Here is a 19,922-nt window from a genome sequence, read left to right as displayed (position 1 = left end):
AGCACCACCCATACCCCAGCAGCTTCCATATTGTCACAGCCATGGATGAGACTGGGACATCGGTGGAAGCTACACTTTGCTCTGGCCTGTGCCAAGAGATGGATACAAAAGTACTGTATCCATCAAGAAATGGCAGCAGGCAAAATTAGAGACATAAGTAACCGAAATCTATTCAGAAGAATGTGTTGGAACCACATTGAGATTATTTTTTCTCTAAGAAGCGCCCTGAAATGTTAGATTGTTAAATAAATATGAATGTAAGGTTAGTAACATTATAGTTCAATGGCTAACTGGTTAGCGTGATGGCCCTTGGTCACAGGGATCCCGGGCTCGATTACCGGCAGGTTCGGAAATTTTAACGACCATTGGTTAACTTCTTTGGCACGGAGGCTGGGTGTATGTGTCGTCCTCATCATCATTTCATCCTCATCATGACGCGTAGGTCACCTACGAGCGTCAAATCGAAAGTCCTGCACCTGGCGAGACGAATTTGTCCTCAGACACTCCCGACACTAAAAGCCATACGCCATTTCATTTCAACATATAGTTTACATTTTTATAGATATAGTTTTGATGCTCGACTAAGTGGTATGTTCAGAGCTGTTAGTGGAGAGATCGTGTGGAATGACATCAGTAGATGAATAAGTTTGAGTGGTGTCTTTAAAAGTAGGAATGATCATATTATGAAGACAAAATTGGAATTCAAGAGGATAAATTGGGGCAAATATTCGTTTATAGTAAGGGGAGTTAGGGATTGGAATAACTTACCAAGGGAGATGTTCAATAACATTCCAATTTCTTTGCAATCATTTAAGAAAAGGCTAAGAAAACAACAGATAGGAAATATGCCACCTGGGCGACTGCCCTAAATGCAGATCAGTAGTGATTGATTGATTTGATTGATTTCATAATAATAAATAGTATAAATACATTTAATAATGTTAAAAAATATGATAACTTTAAATTTCAGTCAAATTACATTTTACGTTAACTTTAAATGATATTAAATTCACTTTTAATTTTAAGTATTTATAATGCTCAATATATTATATTTATGCAGGTGTATAATTATATGGTTTGGCATATTAACAGACTTCATAGCCTGAGCCCTGACACGTAAGGAAAGTCATTAAATAAAATAAGGTAAAACTTATTAAAAGAATTATTGATTTAATGAACTTTAAAAATATATACTAAACAAATCCGCTGGTGCTACAGCCGTGATAGACTTTCGCTTACCAACTGACCGCTACACAGTCCGAATGCCTGCATAGTATAAAGGGACGTGTGGTCAGCGTGCCGTATCATTTACTGAATAGTCATCGAAAAATGTTAACACTGCAATGAATTCGTGGCACTTCTCTTTAACATCATGTATTTGAATAACCCTTTTAATGGAGCCTTCATCAAACATTATCCATAGTCTCTTTCTATCTTTATTTTTCCTTTTCTTCAGCTTTCCAGGTTATTTCTAGTTTAATTGGGGGCATCCCGGCTCATTTCGGTTGTGGCCGATAACTTAAAGTCGGATACCATTTATGACGCACCTATAATCCAGCAGGACTAATATCTTGAGACTCTGGATGAAAAAGCTGCAGTTAAAGTGCTGAACTGTGATACTGTAAAGAAAATTCCGTGAGGAAAGCAATGGAAAACTACCACACTCATCTTCTTGCCTAGCATGCCTCATATTGGTGCCACCACCGGTATTTTGTTGTTTGTGTTGTTTCTCTATAACCACATGACCTCTGTCGGTATTATTTAAGGACCTAACCTTCCTTTTGGTTGAATAAAAGTGGCATCAGAAACAAAAGTGCATAAAATGAAATTTAAAATATTATAAAATATGCTAGACTTTATATGACCCAAAGAGGTGCTTATGTATTATAATGATTATTCTCAAAACGCGCAGAAAAGAACTATATTAGAAGGAAGGGAGCAAGTCAGTGTTCCCTCCTCTTGTACGTCGACGACATGAAAATCCTATGGTAAGTGTTTACCCCTAATGATTGTAGTGAATTACAAGCAGTTCACAATTCGTGTAGGGACTGCTTTAAGCAATGAAATATTTCTCCCAATGTTAAGAAGTGTAACGCAATACCTTTCTCATTGCTAAATCAAGGAATGAACACTGCCTCTACCATCCAGGTAAATACTCTACAATCAGCTTCTCAGGTAAAAGACTTAGGTGTTATAATCGACTGTAAAATGACCTTCTCTGCTCATATCGAGTCAATAAAATCCCGAGCTATGCGCAGCCTAGACATTCTTTACACGCTCACTGAAATTAATGATATTAACGTCTTAAAATTATACCTTGTCTCCCATATTCTCCGCATTATTGACTTCTGTTCCCCTATTTGGTCCACACCTGCTATCACAAACATGTCTCAACTAAATAGTATTTTTAACATTTTCACTTTAATTGCTGACTCGCAATCCTGTTTTTAAGAACAAAACTCCATCTAACATCTTGAACTACCTGGCTTTATTTGCCCGGAGAAGCAGTTTACAGCTCTGCGACTTACTTCATAAAATAATGGCTGTACCAAATCCAATACTCCTCCACCATACTTCCCTATACACGTACCCCCAACCACCACACAACTCGCAACCAGCATATTCATCATGTGTCCCCGTCCGCGCCTAACCTTATAACAACGCTCTACTTTCTATCGCCTCCCAACTCTTGGTAACTCACTATCTGGTATTGACATATTCCCATCCTTTGCATTCTTCAAACACAAAATTAAATGATTCCTTTGAAGTCATCTCCAGGCTTCCATTTTCTTCCGCCTTTCCTTCCCATGACTTTTTTTCTTGCCAACTCTGTAACCGACCCTTGCCAGTTATCGTTGTCATTATATTTATGCAGGTGTGTAATTATATGGTTTGCATATTAACATACTTCATAGCCTGAGCCCTGACACGTAAAGAAAGTCATTAATAAATAAAATAAGTTAAAATTTATTGAAAGAATGATTTAATGAACTTTAAAAATATATACTAAACAAATCCGCTGGTGCTACAGCCGTGATGATCTCTAACTGCAGATTTGATTGATTGATTCTTTGATTGATTGATTGATTGATTGATTGATTGATTGATTGATTGATTGATTGATTGATTGATTGATTGATTGATTGATTGATTGATTGATTGATTGATTGATTGATTGATTGATTGATTGATTGATTGATTGATTGATTGATTGATTGATTGATTGATTGATTGATTGATTGATTCTAATTTGAAGGCATGCAAGGGTCAAGAATGCCTGAAAGCCATTAGTTACAGAGTCTCGAAAATGTTAAGTTTATTGAGCAGAGATCAAAATCTTATTCTCAATCATATTTAGAACATGATTCCCATGGTTTCCTATTTCATCTAACATCGTATAGGCCACAACTGTCCCCAACCCAATCATAACCGTGTAACGTATTACACGTACGACAATTTATGTGTACTTCATATTATTCAAGTGAAATATTTCATTATTTGAGTAAATTTTCTTAAATTGCATGTTCCCTAGGATTATCCGAGAAACAGCATGGGAAGGTCCCCATACATTGTTTGCAATGTAAAGTGTGAGTTGCGGACTTGTGATGATAACGGCAGGCACACTTGACTACTGCCATTCACAATCAAGTTGGGAATTTTACATTATAATCGCTGGCCCCATTCCTTACTGCGCGGTTACAATCTATTTAGGGAGTTTTCGTTGGAATGGCAGGCCTTCTTTCCTACTTCTGGACAGATTACTGTTAATGAGTTTTTATGGCGCATAGTGTAGTTTACTTGTGAAGTCGCTCCGCTTATCACCAGCCGTATCCTCACGTAAACTAACAATTAGTTATTGCAAGTGATAGTAACTGTTGAGTAAGTGTAACGTCACCGTCTTGAGTTAACATCATGACTCTAAAGGCAGTACAATCCAAGGTACTTTCATTTGAAGAACGAATGAACGAGTTTCAGAAACGACTGGAACAAGCGACCATGGCTGCAGGCAGGGACACCAACCGCACGGAACAACTGGACGCTCTGAACTCGGACTTCCGTGAATTTCAGGCATCCATAAGTGCTGAGCTTCAATCCATCAAGCAAGAACTCTCGGCACTTCAGCTGAGAGCTAACAAGCAAGACGAAATACTGGATGCTCAGGAGCAATACTCAAGGAGGAATTGTCTTCTTCTTCACGGTGTTAATGAGTGTCCTAATGAGGATACAGCTGTAAAGGTACTAAACACTGTGAAGGAGAAACTGAACATTGAACTGACAATGGCCAGCATTGACAGGTGCCACAGGCTTGGAGGTCGTAAGAGGACAGTGGCAGACGCAGTGGCTAATGGGAAGAGACCCATAATAGTAAAATTTGTTAGGTACCATGAGCGAGAAGCAGTGTGGCGTGCTAAACGAGCTTTAAAGGGTACCCAGTTGTTAATAACAGAGTCCCTTACTCAGACGAGGAAGGAGATGCTTCGCAAAGCCAGGGAATGTGTGGGCAGGCGAGCTTGGTCACAGGATGGATGCATCATTTTAATGGACGGTGGCGGCAAAAAGTATTTTGTAAATACACCTGCTGAACTAGATTCTGTTCTACAAAGGCTTGGTGCAGAGATGAACTGATTAGTCCACAATGGCTGTATTATACCATAGTTATCTTAGGATAGGTTTATATTATAGGGCGTGTGCCTCAGTTCAGTTAATTTTTATGTGTGTGTGGTTGAGTGCAAGTATAAGTTGGCAATACATATATAGAGATATGAAACAGCACAGCTCGATAGTGTAACTGCTTGTTATGAATAAGTGTTTTTGTAAGTGTATTATGTGTGCGTCTGTGTGTGTGTCAGTGGTAGTCAGTGTAAGCATTTATCAGGATGTCGAGGTAAGTTGCATGATATTATTGTTATACTATTTCGTCAACATTCCGTTATTCAGCTGATCCAGAGCTCTGCACCTGACACTGACCTTGCCAACATCCCCCCTCTCACCCCGTCACCTCTCACCACCGGGTTGCTCCTCAAACAGGCATTATCTCCCTCTACCAACTGTTTACAGTGCTGCCATGTCAACGCACTCTCCTTGGTAGCGCACTTCGACGAAGTTCAAGCCATAGTGAGGGAAAATAATATCCATATTCTTGCTATTAGCGAAAGCTGGCTTACACCGAGCATACCCTCTGGTATGGTACAACTTGACCGGTATTCCCTCTTACGGCATGATAGATCCGATGGCAGAAGAGGAAGTGGGGTGGCCTTGTACTGCAGAAACGACTTAAAAAGCCGGGTGATATGTGTATCTAACAATGCACAGCTAGGGCCAGAATTCATGTTTGTTGAAGTCATTATTAACCAACAGAAACTCCTTATAGTTATTGTATACAAGCCGCCCAAAATAACAAATATGACTGAATTCGAAGTACGTTTACTTGACCTACTGCCTAGTTACGAGCATGTTATTGCCATAGGTGACTTCAACATTAACCTACTTACTAAAACGCACGAAACTAAACAATTTATTGACATGTTTTCTTCCTGTGATATGACCATCCTCCATTTAGAGCCTACTAATCACATTTACACAGAAAAATACGAAACACACACGCTCATTGACCACATAGTGACAAATAACCCAAACAAAGTTATAACTCATGGCCAGTTACCAGTCCCAGCCATCTCCACTCATGACCTTATCTACCTATCCTACTCCCTTCGAATGCCAAAATATAAACCTAAGTATGTTATTTACAGAAACACAAAAGACATGGATATGGACGAGTTAAGACATGACGCTTACAATCTACCCTGGAATGACATACTCTTATTGGACGATATAGACGCGAAAGTAGACAAGTTTAACTCCCTTGTAATCACTCTGTACGATAAACACGCCCCTAAGCGACAGATAAAAGTTACTCGCCCACCTTGTCCCTGGCTAAATAATGAAATTAAAAACATGATGGCCCACCGCGATGCACTTTACCGCCGCTTTAAACGAACTCGTGACCAAAGTGACTTCGAAAATTATCGGGTCCTTAGAAATAGAGTTAAACAGTTCGTTAGAAACCGTAAATTTACTTACTTGCAAAACATGACTGCAAACATGAATTCTGGCAGTGCTTGGAACACGCTTCGTTCCCTAGGCATAGGGAAACCTCAGCAACAACCTCATGTGCCTGACATACCACTCGATAAGTTAAATGAATTTTTTACTGAAGAAAGAACACCACCTAATGTACTAAATTCCCCAAACTCAGTACCCGACTCCGTTATGAACCCTGTACCTGACCAAGAACATTTTACATTTCGCCCCGTTACTGCTAATAAAGTTAAAAAGGTATTATATTCTATCAAATCAAAAGCCAGAGGAGTGGATGATATCCCTATAACTTTCTTACACAACATTATTGGTGCTGTTTTACCCATTATTACCCACATTTTTAACTACTGCCTTAAAAATGGAACCTTTCCTTCACTATGGAAACTAGCCAATGTTATCCCTGTGCCTAAGAAGCCTGACCCCTCCCTACCATCCGACTACAGACTAATTTCTATCTTACCTGCGATTTCCAAAGCACTCGAGCGTCTGGTTCATGAGCAGGTGTTGGAATACCTAAACAACCATTCTCTGCTAGACCAATTGCAATCTGGCTTCAAGAAGGGACACAGCACAGCAACTGCCCTGCTTAAAGTGACTGATGACATTCGACACGCAATGGACCAAAGACTGCTGACAGTACTTACTCTCCTCGATTTCAGTAGCGCATTTGATACTATAAACATCCAGACTCTACTAAATAAGATGCAATCTTACTACTTCGATCAACGAACTATTAATTTCTTTTCATCGTACCTCAAAAATCGCGCGCAACGAATCATAACCCTTGATCAAACCTCTCACTGGCTAACCAGGAAGGAAGGCACGCCGCAGGGTAGTGTTTTAGGCCCATTGCTCTTTATTTTGTACATAAACGACATTTCATCTAATTTAAAGAATTGTAGCTACCATCTTTATGCGGACGATTTACAAATTTATTGTCACTGTAAGACCTCTGACTTGCCTCATGCCATAACAGGCATCAATGCTGACCTTCAGCGACTTTATGCTTACTCCTTGAAAAATTCCCTCCTTCTTAACCCCTCCAAGACACAAGCAATCATTATTGGCTCTCAAAAATTGTTGGCCACACTACGGTACGAAACTATTCCTCCAATTATACTGAATGGTAGAGTTATTCCATTCAGCCAAACTGTGAGAAATCTTGGAGTGACAATGAACGAAACATTAAATTGGACTGAATATATTAAGAATGTGTGTAAAAAAATATTTTCGATACTCCATTCGGTTAAAAGAAACAGCGATATTCTACCTTGTAATGTGAGAGTCAAACTCATGCAAACGCTAGTGCTTCCCGTCCTCGACTACTGTGACGTCATTCTGGTAGACGCAACAAAAGAGCAGACTTTGAAACTTCAGCGAGCGCTTAATTCTTGCCTTAGATTTATATACAGTCTGAGTTATGATACGCATGTCACCCCATACTATCACACTATTTCATGGCTGAAACCTGACAAACGACGAACGTATCACATACTGATACAGATATACAGATTGCTCTCTGAAGACAAACCACTATACATTTCTTCCCAGCTTAAGTATTTGTCCTCCTTTCACAGCAGTAATACCCGCTCTGGCTCCTCCCTTTCTATTCCTGTCCACCGATCCTCTATGTACAACAATTCCTTTGTTGTGGCGGGTTCTAGACTTTGGAATTCCCTGCCAGTCAGTGTCAGAAATTCCACCTCATTACCTAAATTCAAGTCTGCTTGCCGAGACTACCTGCTAAATGCAGCTGACTAACTTGTATGACTGGAAGATCGAATGAATGTGAGTTAAAAAAGTGTAATGTATTTTTGTGTAGGTGTAGGTTATTATTTACTGTATAATATGATGTACTCAGACTGTATTCACTACAGTGGTTAAGTGTAAGAGAGGGCCAAGAGCCCTAACTTCGCCACCTACAAAGGCATAATAAATAAATAAATAAATAAATAAATAATAGCAGGCAACCTCCCAAGTGCCAGTCAAAACTAAGTTGTGCTGTTATCATTATAATGAAAGGTTTATTTTCCTACTTCCAACCAGCTTACTGCCAGTCACACCGAGGTGGTGAGTTTACATTAAAATAGCAGGCCACAATGCCTAATTCCAGTCACATTTTTAATGGGCACATTTATTTATAATGGCGGACATCCTTGCCTACATCCAAGCACAATCGGGTAGGGGAGTTTTGAACAAAATTGCATGCTCCCTTGCCTTCTGCAGGTCAAATCGAGAAGGGAATTATGCATTACAATGATAGGGCCTCATTACTAATCCCCGTTACACAGCAATTGGAGAAAGTACCCACTCCTACTGGCAGTCAAAGTCGATGCGAAGAGGACTGATTACAACAGCAGACACACCCTTTTTCGATCGCTACAAATCGACATCAATGAATATTTATATATCGACATACGAAAGTATATGCATGTATAAAATATTGTAGACTTTCATTTAAAGATCAACTGCTGCTAAGCGGTACGTTATGATCGACAAACGGATTGTACAATAAGACGCCGTAGTTTGTGGTCTAAATGGCTTGTCCTAAGATAATTTCTCGCATGTCATCTATTGAAATGTCGTATGGCTTTTAGTGCCGGGATATCCCAGGACGTGTTCGGCTCGCCAGGTGCAGGTCTTTCTCTTTGACTCCCGTAGGCGACCTTCGCGTCGTGATGAGGATGAAATGATGATGAAGACAACACATACACCCAGCCCCCGTGCTACTGGAATTAACCAATTAAGGTTAAAATCCCCTACCGGGCCGGGAATCGAACCCGGGACCCTCTGAACCGAAGGCCAGTACGCTGACCGTTCAGCCAACGAGTCGGACTCTCATCTATTCATTGGCCAGGTTGAGTTAGAAATGTTGAAAAGGGTGAAATTGGGGTAATATTGTCTCACAGTGGATTAATTTTCGGATAATTATGCTACAGCTACAAACATAGCATCTGGCTCACGTATGGTTACTGGGTGGGCAAATGTTCGTGTAGAATTTGATGATTCTCTCTTTCCTCTAAGTGATTCAAGGTATGTATTATGCGTGTAAAAAGTGCAAAATTAACTTATAATCGGGAAATAGAGACAAATCTAACGCATAATGGATAGAGATAAGAAATAAATGTCATAGGACCAACATCAGAGATCATAACATTTTCAGTTTTTATACCCGAAGAATATCGAAATATGGTGGCAATTTTAATGACGGTGCAAACCTTCGTTTCGAGATATTTCGTAGCTAAACTGTGTGTCCTATCCCAAAACGAATGGCACTTTTTCCGTTCAATTTGTAGTGATCTCTAGTTTAGAACCAAGTGAATATTACCATAATCAAATATTGATAGTATTATTCCTTCAACGAGTCGGAAAATTGAAATTCGGCAAAATTATACATTTTAGCCTGTAACCGATGGAAAAACATCAGATCTGCCTTATTAGTAGCTATCAGTTTCATTACAGCACACAATACTTACACCAGGGAGTTCCGGCATAGAATGGTGTTTGTGACTGAATGTGTCAGTCCCTAAATACGCGCGAGAGAGAAATGTTGATTTAGAAGGAACGAGCAGGAGCCCAGGCATCTTAGTGGGGTTACCCTGAGATGAAACTGCTGCTGCATTGAGCGCACAGTATTCGGGGGATAGTGAGTTCGAACCCCACTGTCGGCAGTCCTGAAGATGTTTTCCCGTGGTTTGTCATTTTCACACCAGACAAATGCTGGGGCTGTGCCTTAATTAACGTCACGGCTGTTTCCTTCCCACTTCTACCTCCTTCCTGACTAATCGTCGCCATAAGACCTATCCGTGTCGGTGCGACGTAAAACAATTTGTAAAAAAATTGCAATGACCACAAATCTCAAGTGACTGCTGAGGAATTTCTGTGAGTGGGCACAAGTATATTTCCGTCACCGCAATATCCAGGAATACCCAGGGAAGTATAAACAAGTGCGAGGGTTATGTCTCAAAATTCACGAGTTTCAAAACTCAGGAGCTAAAACTCGTAGAAAATAGATCAAAACTCACGACTACGAACTAGTAGCTAAATCAATATTTTAATGAGCATCAAAATGAACGAATCCGAGGGCAGGTAACTGCGATGATCTCTGGAGGAATTAGTTCCACTGTGATTCACGCCACACTTCAAGCCCTGCTTATCCACCGATATTTCGATGGGATTTCTCACGTATTGTTAACAGGAATTATCACCCTACCATAAACTAAATTCTTAAGTATGTAACACTGACATTTAATCATTTATTCTGCTTGGTGGCATCGACCAATGCTCAACATGGAATTCATCACTTCGCAAAAGGGTAAGCTAAATTTGTTGTACAACGGTTATAGGCTTTATAATGAACCCTTTAGGTCCATATTGAGGGATACCTACCTTCCTTACCTATCAGCAAAGTTCATGAGATCTGTCTCTTGGGTCGTTTCGGGTTCTTCGTCACTTGCTGAGGTAAAGGTAGGGTTCATTAATTCTAATCTATCTACTGGAATGAAAGGTCTATTTAAAGGATTCCTATTTATTCAGGAAAATTCTGAAGTAATTTACTATGTCAACGGTGTCATAGTCAATTGTGTCCACTGGACACCACAATCATTTTTACATAAATGTCAGAACACTGGTGTGAGACTTTAACATAACTGCCTGATGGGCATTCTTACTAGAAACCATTGTCTCAATTATTAATCATTTAAGAAAGGAAAGTCTGGAAATCCTTAAATTCGGCTTCCATGTGAGATCACATGTACCATCATAGTGATTCGTTATGGTCCAGCCCTCGTAACACGAACTCTGGACTCTGAGTATAATTAAGGCCGTCCAATCGGTGTGTGCCACACAGTGGTTCTACGGCATGGACCCTTAATTGAATCGATGTGACCTGCGTCTATGTCATGGACCGACCTCTAATCTTCTAAGTTACTTTAAAGTCATTGTGGATGATGACCGCAAGGACATGATGCTACAATGGCATATGGCCCTAATCTAAGTCACTGAGGTTGATGACCCCCTGACCATCCAAGTTTCTAGGCTGAAGGCTAAACACAATTAAGTTACATCGGTTGATGACCAAAGTTTCCACTTTACTATCCCCAGCACATTCACTGCTCAATCAATCAAAGTTCAATAATTACAACAATAGCAATGCTCACAAACTTTGTGGCAGTAAAATCCATTTCCTTCGGATATGTCCCTTTAATCTTTACTTTATTTTTAATATTCCCCAGACAACAAACTGAAATTTCCAGAATGCATCTCCAAGTTATTCGCTTGATTAAAGTTATTTCAAAATGCGGTTTCACTGAATTTAATAATTTAATAAATTTAAATGATTTATCGAAATGTTAAAGAACAGTAAATTTTATCTCCGCGGACTCTGGTTTCTTCACAACTTTCTACGCAGCTGCGATGTGAATTCAATATTGCGATGTTTATCTGGCTGGAAAAGAATTTGTTACATCATTCATGTCCAGCTATATATCTCGTATTGTGATATCACACTTTAAAAATCTAATCTAATCCTAACCGTTATTAACACTTGGATATCCTAATAATCCACGTACAAACCAAACAACTCGCCATATAATTACGATGTCATATCTCGTCATTACCATTATGAATTTTGCACACCCCTCGCAGACAAATCGATCATCACGACCATCGCTCTATATTTTGGACAACCTTGAAATTGGGTTACTCTGTTCCTTATACTCAAAGTTCATGGTTTCAAATGTTCATTACGTCCCCAATTACAGTACTTCACAATACTTAGATCATTACCGGCTATGAAATTTCAACTAAATCCAGCATTTTAACGTTTCCCTGGCCGAGAATACAGTCTCAATACCAAGCCTGTCCCGTTAGATAGCTGAGGTGTCTCACCCCCCCTCGCTCGCTTGGCAGTTACAGGAACCACCTGGTTTATTCACAGATGACTGACTTCTCAAATGTTCCCTTTAAACTCTGCCGACATAATTAAACAAATACGATATTCTAACCAACAAAATGCACAGATTATGCTTCAAGATGCCCACACTAATTATACGCGTCGCCAATTATACCGCTATGGATTTCTATGAATTTCTTTCCATTCTCAACATTATAAATATTCCTCGGGCTATCATATCCCGGCTTCAATGACAGGACTCTAACCTGATTCGCACATCTCATCTCAACTCATATAAAACATTCCTCGGGCTTCCGGGTCCCGGCTTCAATGACAGGTCCAACCTGATTCACAAACCAACCTCTGTTTCCCAGCTCCACAATTATCATCGACCAAGAACTGGAATAAAATCCCCACTAGAAATCCCAACATCTAATATCGCACAATGCATTACTCATGAATAACTTCGCATAAATGATATCGTATTTAATAACTTGATTTTTACGAGAAATGACTGAAACATTCTACTAGATCTTTTTTATTGTCAGTCAGACACAGTTTAAAATGGGCATTAAAAAAGAACGTTTCTCTCCGTGACAAAATTCATCACCCTAGGTTCTCGCCGGACAGCGCGCTTCCACTCGATTGAAAATGAGTAACCATGGATTATTATTATTAACGTCAAGTTGCAGACAGAAGAATTTTACATCGAATGAACATCTTACTTCGACATCACAAAATACAGGCAGTACACTCACACGGATGACGATCTACATTGGACGTGATATCACTTCGGAACCCTTATCAATAACTTTTTACAACATTATACGGCTCTCGCAAGACTTCAAAATTTATCCAAGTGGAAAATAAAACAAATGACTCTTTTAGTCGTACTCTCACATTTACAAAACTTAGTAGGGCGACCACTGCGTCGTATATCCCCATTCAAATACACTTTTAGAAATCACGATACGAGATATAAGAGGTAGTAAGATGGGAGGTCACCTACCTCATGTCGTCACGCCAGTATTCATCTTAGGGCTCACCTGTGACCCTGGCATTTTATTTAGCCATCTTTACATTCATGGCTGTACATCTCATTATGTTTCTTCAGGTTTCCTGGAATAAAGCATAAAAAAAAGAAATACCCTTCACTTGTTTGCGGAGCGCACACGATGGATTGTAATTATTCCCGCACACGAATTACTTAATCACATTAGAATATTTCAGTACTTTGACCGTCCTATCTGGTACAGTTATTTCACTCAAGAAAACTATCTCCTCATGGAGTCAAGACTTAGCCGCAATGGCTAAAATCTGCAGCCGAACTCAGTCTACTTTCGTTGATTTGATTTCGCAGAGCAGCTCAACAATTTCGTCCGCTTTGTATCACAAATGCCGGAGAAGGAAGCTTCGTCATGGCGTCCCTTCATATTTATAGCAGTTACCCCCTCTCTTCGGATATCTCCCTTTGCCGCCAAGAAAATTTTTATAAATTTTCTGACTTACCTAGACTGTAATTTCAAGAGTTTTGGAAGTGACTACATGCTTGCTACATTTCTGGCGGTAGTGTTCATGGACATTTAAAATTTTTACGGGTTCGATTTGTGAGATGATTGACCCCCTTTGATAGGCACTATATTTTTTGACTTGGCGTGGTCACGCCGTGTACACGCGCTTTGAAATAGTTCATAAAAATTACTTGAGATTCTTCCGCCGTCGACACGTGTGGTTGACGTCACGTACCCCAGAGCGTGGGACCGAAGGTAATCACCCCCTCGTCACGTGTCAACTCCATGCTATCAAGAATCCAACTTTAAGTTTAATTGTCATATTATGCATAATGTTCTTAGGGCACAAAGGTCATGGGTTCAATAAGAAACGAGAAATTAAATCGGGCGAAACAGTATGGTTTTTGTCATATACAACTGTCACAACTGTATCTGCCGGTAAAGTTAAAATCGTAAGTGACAATAGAGTTTTAAGTGAAACAACCCACGAGTGTGAACCTCATGAATCAAGCGTCGATGTGAGGATCCATGGTATCCGTGGGTTTCTCAACCCTCTGTCGAGTATATTCTATGCGTGGATACGTGAAAGGCCCACCTCTTGAGGAGAGAGGTACCATTTACCAGAGGGCACGCAGTTCAGGCTAGTTCTAACAATGGACCTTTTCACAGAAATCCGATTAAATTTTCAAATATTTAGGGTCTTTAAGTGGGTAGGATGGACATTTATACTTTCAAAGGAGAACTGCCTTGGCTCGTGAGTTTTGAGACTAGTCCAGGTAAAGAAACCTACTCATACAAATACTCTTCTTGGAATTCGTGAATTTTGATAATCGTGAGTTTTATGTTCCATGAGAAGTTGAAAACGTCATAAACGATAAGTATGCTAGGATAACATTTATATCAAGGCAATTTTAAAGCTCAGTTATTTTCAGTTTTTCTAACCTAGGTAACACGCAGGTATGCTTATATTGCAACATCTTAGTAACCAGCCCAGTTTCTAATCATCGCGTAGCGTTCCTTTTATACCGGTTGCACCGTTCTACTTGTTCATTTATTACTACCCACATATTTCTAGTTTTTCAGCAAAGAATACTCGATACTCAAGCCCTGTACCTACGAAATAACTTATCATCGGACTGCAGGAGATATGTTTTCACGTTAGGTTGTAAACTTCGGATTGCATTAATACGAAGAAATGGGACAGCTGATTCACCCAGTATATCAGTAATCGTTCTCACTACGTTCATATCTGTTACTTCTAGCTTATGAATAAGATAGGCCTATCCTGTGACTACCCTAATTTCACTCACTTTTACTAACGTCGATATGAAAGTAGACCGATATAATGATAATTTTGTCCAAGATCTCACTTCTTTTGTAGCAGAGTTCCGTTGACTGCAACTGAAAAATGATTGGTTACCTTAGCTACACCAGTTATTCTATTTCACTGTTGATATCGCCATCCTGGAGGAATACTGAGTACGTGAAAATAATGATCTACCTTGTTCAGTTTCAAGTTCCCTACCTTAAATTCATTTCTCTTAGGTATCTTTCCAAATGACATCACTTTAGTCTTCGACATGCTAACTCATACTGTTAACTCTTTTCAAACTTCATTTAAGGTATTTCAGAGAAACCAATCACAGGCACGTATTGATGCCATCCGGTTGATATAATGAACATATGAATATATGATATATGATATGAATATAACAATTTCGTGTCACTAACCTGTCACTCCTCCAATTTAAACCGGTATATCACCAAGGATATTAGATTGTAAGTCACACAGTCAGCTACAGTATTAAGACAAGTAGTCGCCATAGCACACACTGCTCACTATAAATTAATTAATATTATTAACTTATATGTTTCGGTCATACGAGAAGAACACTTTCGTCAGATGCAATAAGAGTACAGTATATGCACACACGTTGTCAAACTTTTCAGTACCTATTCATTACAATAAATATATCCCTAATTTGTATTAAATGCCTGGAATATTTTCGATCTAAGGTTTTCTATGCCGGACAGACTGCTTGATGTACTGTGAAACCAAACGTTTGAACATAAATTAAAACAATTTTTAATTTCTTCATTCCATTTTGTTCTTAATAATTTTCTGTCTACTGTACCTCAATATCTTCCCTCTTCTTTTCCTCTTTCAGCCCTGATGATTTACAGAATGTAAGTGAATTCTACTGACACATTTTTGGAGGTTGTTCAGGGATGTTGGCCGAATATTCTGATATCAGGAACCGAAAACTGCCGGTGACCTAATACAATTTCATAATTGTTTAAATCGTCCGACACGTTGGCTGAATGGTCAGCGTACTGGCCTTCGGGTCAGAGGGTCTCGGGTTCGATTCCCGGCTGGATCGGGGATTTTAACTTTCATTGGTTAATTCCAATGGCCTAGGGGCTGGGTATTTGTGCTGTCCCCAACATCCCTACAACTCACACACCACACATAACACTATCCTCCACCACAATAACACGCAGTTACCTATACATGGTGGATGCCGCCCAACCTCATCGGAGGGTCTGCCTTACAAGGGCTGCACTCGGCTAGAAATAGCTACACGAAATTATTATTGTTTAAATCGACTGTCTCCGTGTTTGTTTACTTGGAATTCTTTTTCGAACTAAACTAACTCTGCTTACGTTTACACGGTGCAGTATGATTTAATTACTTTTAATTATATCGCTGCTAAGCGTAATTTGCTCATATTATCATGCTAGAGTTTTACCATCATGGTGAAACTGCGAACGTTAATGTAAATGTTACGCTCAACAGCAAGTACCAGAATTCGAATAGTACTATGCTGATTAAATGTATGTAGAGGTAATTAAGTTCGTAAAAAAGAAATCAAAAAGAATAATTTTAGTCCAGTTTAGAGAACGGCAAATAAATTCAGGTACTCAGTACGGAGTTACCAGCGACCATGGGTTGTTTATATCAAAATATTTGGCCAAAATCCCTAAACAGCCTCCGAAAGGTTGTCGGCAGTGTTGACTTCCATTATGTATATCACTATGAATAAACCTTCAATCATTATCACTGAGAACTTCCGTCTCCGTGTAGGAAACACCTTTCATTAGTGATTGGTACTTCTTGGAACCAAGTGAAATTTGTGAGAAACAGGGTTGTGGTAAACATTTTTTATTGGAAAACACATCTTTCCTGACGCCCATATACAGGATAATCGGAAACTGTGTGAACAGGGTATATGAGCAATAGAGTGTTGGTTATACTGTAAGTAATTTGAAAGAAATATTTCGATATCTCGCACCGTTGTAATTTTATCACCTGCTGAAGATAGCCGATCAGATCGCTTGGCGGGCGAACTCAAATGGGCTTTGTGAGGCGGTGTTGCTGAATTTGCAAGTGGCTTAGACGGGCTTGGCATCTATGCTGGGAGATCAGCAGCTAACACAAACACACCGTGTCTTTCAGCCGGTGTCACCTCAGCGTGCTTGCTATAGCGTGATCCTCTCACCTGGAAGTTCTTTCTCCGATTAGTGCTCTCAAACCGGTCTTAAACAGGGTTGGCAACACTGCCTCGCAAAGCCCATTTGAATTCTCCCACAAGTGATCTAATTGGCTATCTTAAGCAGCTGATAAAATTACAACGACGTGAGATATCAAATGTTCCTTTCAAATTACTTATAAATAGGGCTCGGAGGTTGAAGACCTATAAATTGCTTTTAAAAATACCTGAAGTAAAACCTAATGATATCCAAAAAGGACCTAAAACTGGCAAAAAAGAAGTAAAAAGCGATCCATACTTATTCATAATTTTAGTTTTAATTATATATTTATTGAAGAAGTATGATGTTTAAAATAAAAAATTCATGTGGTATTCAACATTCAGAACAAAAGTATATGAGTGAAATTCATCTTCTGTGGACATTATATATTTTTATATTAACAATTTTTTTAAAGAATTCCGATTTTTTTTAAAGTGAGTAATTGCAGAATTTAGAATGAAATGTTTCTTTCCACCTAGAGTGAATTCATCGAACCCACAATGTACATCCTGGAGGAAGATGTCCACAATCAAGGGGAATAGACAAGGAGGGAGAAGGTGTGAGGTTCACGTAATCATTGTTAATACAGAACTACGATACAACAAAGATATTCATACCCATAACACAAGATCAGCAACTTTTACAAACATTCCACTAACACTACCAAATATGGTGTTATAAACATTTCTTATTCCGCAAGCACAGCCTTTAAAAATCTACCTCAAAAATTGAAACAAATCAATAAGTTGTACAGTTTTTAAAAAATGAAGTACGCAGGTACCAACTTGAACAGTATGTATGTTTAGTCATCAGCCCGAAGGCTGGTTGGATAACAGCTCCTTCATCAGCTGTCATAGATGGCCTAAGCATCACTGAAGAGGCGTACGAGGGAAATGAGGAGTGAGGTAGTTTCCAGTTGCTTTCCTCAACAGTATGTTGGAGAATAAATCGATAACCACAGTGTACATATTTTTCCACCTAAGTTCAGTTTATCTCGAATATCTTCTTTTTTCCATATAAAATAATGATATTATGATGTAAATCAATATTTGTAAACATTCCTTGGTATTTATATATCTTAACTGTTAAGAGAAACTGAAAGCCGCCAAGCTCTGGTTGTAAAGTGAAGTCCCTCCTTGAGCCACTAGCTCCCTGGGACATTTTACAATAAATAAATAAATAAATAAATAAATAAATAAATAAATAAATAAATAAATAAATAAATAAATAAATTAATTCTACCTTTCATTTTCAACTTACCAGTTATCTCAGTTTCATACCTGATAAAGTGACGATTGTTGGAACTTGATATTTTGTTTGATCCTACAAAACCTTCGAAGTTCTTCTCCAGTGTGTAATTCCTTCAATCTTAATAGAGTTGGTCTGAACGATTGCCCTTGAAAAAATATTTATTGTATTTGTGGAGTTTATGTCGAGAAATATTGCTTATTTCTTCATAATTGTGACAATAGTAGTTAATATAACGGATCGCACTTCTCTATAGACATTAATAAGGAGGCCGGTTGTGAGGCTCAGACGGTGAAGCCTGGGTTTCTAATCACAAGCTGACATGTTCAATTCCGTCTCATTCCAGTGGTGTTTGAAGGTGCTCAAGTATGCTACCCTCGTGTCAATAGATTTACTGGTATGTAAATGAAATACCGTGGCTTAAATTTCCGGCTACATGGCGTCTCCGATAATCAGAAAAGTATTCAGTAGGGCGTAAAAAATATTATTATTATTAAGTACAATGTAATAATTATTGTTGTAATAAAGCCTTAAGGTGACTGCCATAAGGTTTTATACTTCATACTCAGTCCTCACTACTTATTGGATAGGACTAGGCTGTCGATAATCTAACATTTATCAACAAAGATCAACATTTGATAGGCGTTTTTAACATTCCGTCTGACTTTCATTCACAACTTACTAGTTATCTCAGTTTCATACCTGATAAACAGACAACAATTGTTGGAACTTGATATTTTGCTTTATCTTCGACCGGGCTAGTTGACCGTGCGGTCAGGGGAGTGCAGCTGTGAGCTTGCATCTGGGAGATACTGGGTTTGAATCCCACTGTCGGTAGCCCTGAAGATAGTCTTCCGTGGTTTCCAATTTTCATACCAGCCAAATGCTGGAGCTGTACCTTAATTCAGGCCACGGCCGCTTCCTTCTCACTCCTAGGCATTTCCCATCCCATCGTCGCCGTTACACCTATCTGCGTCGGTGCGACGTAAAATAACTTGTAAAATCAACTTGTTTGATCCTCGAAATTGTTTTATGTTATTCTCCAATGTATAATTCCTTCAGTCTTAAAAGAGTTGGTCTTAACGAAAAGTATCCTATAGGCAAAGAATGTTGCTGGCAAAGAAAGTGTTCTAATTCAGTAAAGGCATGTGGTAGTTGCATAGTTATTTGATAATCACGACCCTGTGCACTGGGTTTTTCATATAACTAAAGGTTGCATGGATACGACGCGAGAACAACAGTCACGTTTCGCATAAAACTAAAAACTTGCTTCTTTTTCTCCAACATTACAAGAACAAAAGTTGGTGTTTCCTGTGGCTGCAGACAGTATCGTGTTAATCAGCAACGCATTGTCTTATCAGCCGAGTCTCAGTTTAAGTAGAATAACCATCACGTCCACATACGGATTATACGGTATCGTTATTATAGTCTTCTGGAAACGCGCACGGTAGGACGTCATATTACTGTAGCTGAACATTGTTTGTGATTTCACTTGATACAACGTGAGGCCAATCTCCACAGCGATTGCTACCTCTAGGAGGGACAGAGTTACAAATCACAGCGTTCATTCACAGCACTCCTGGTGCTATATTCCATCAGGTTAGAGGCTAGGTTTTTCGCGTTAACGATAAACGCAACAA

This window comes from Anabrus simplex, chromosome 3, assembly GCF_040414725.1.
Source record: "Anabrus simplex isolate iqAnaSimp1 chromosome 3, ASM4041472v1, whole genome shotgun sequence".
In the NCBI taxonomy this organism is placed as follows: domain Eukaryota; kingdom Metazoa; phylum Arthropoda; class Insecta; order Orthoptera; family Tettigoniidae; genus Anabrus; species Anabrus simplex.
Note: the sequence above shows the minus strand (reverse complement) of the source record.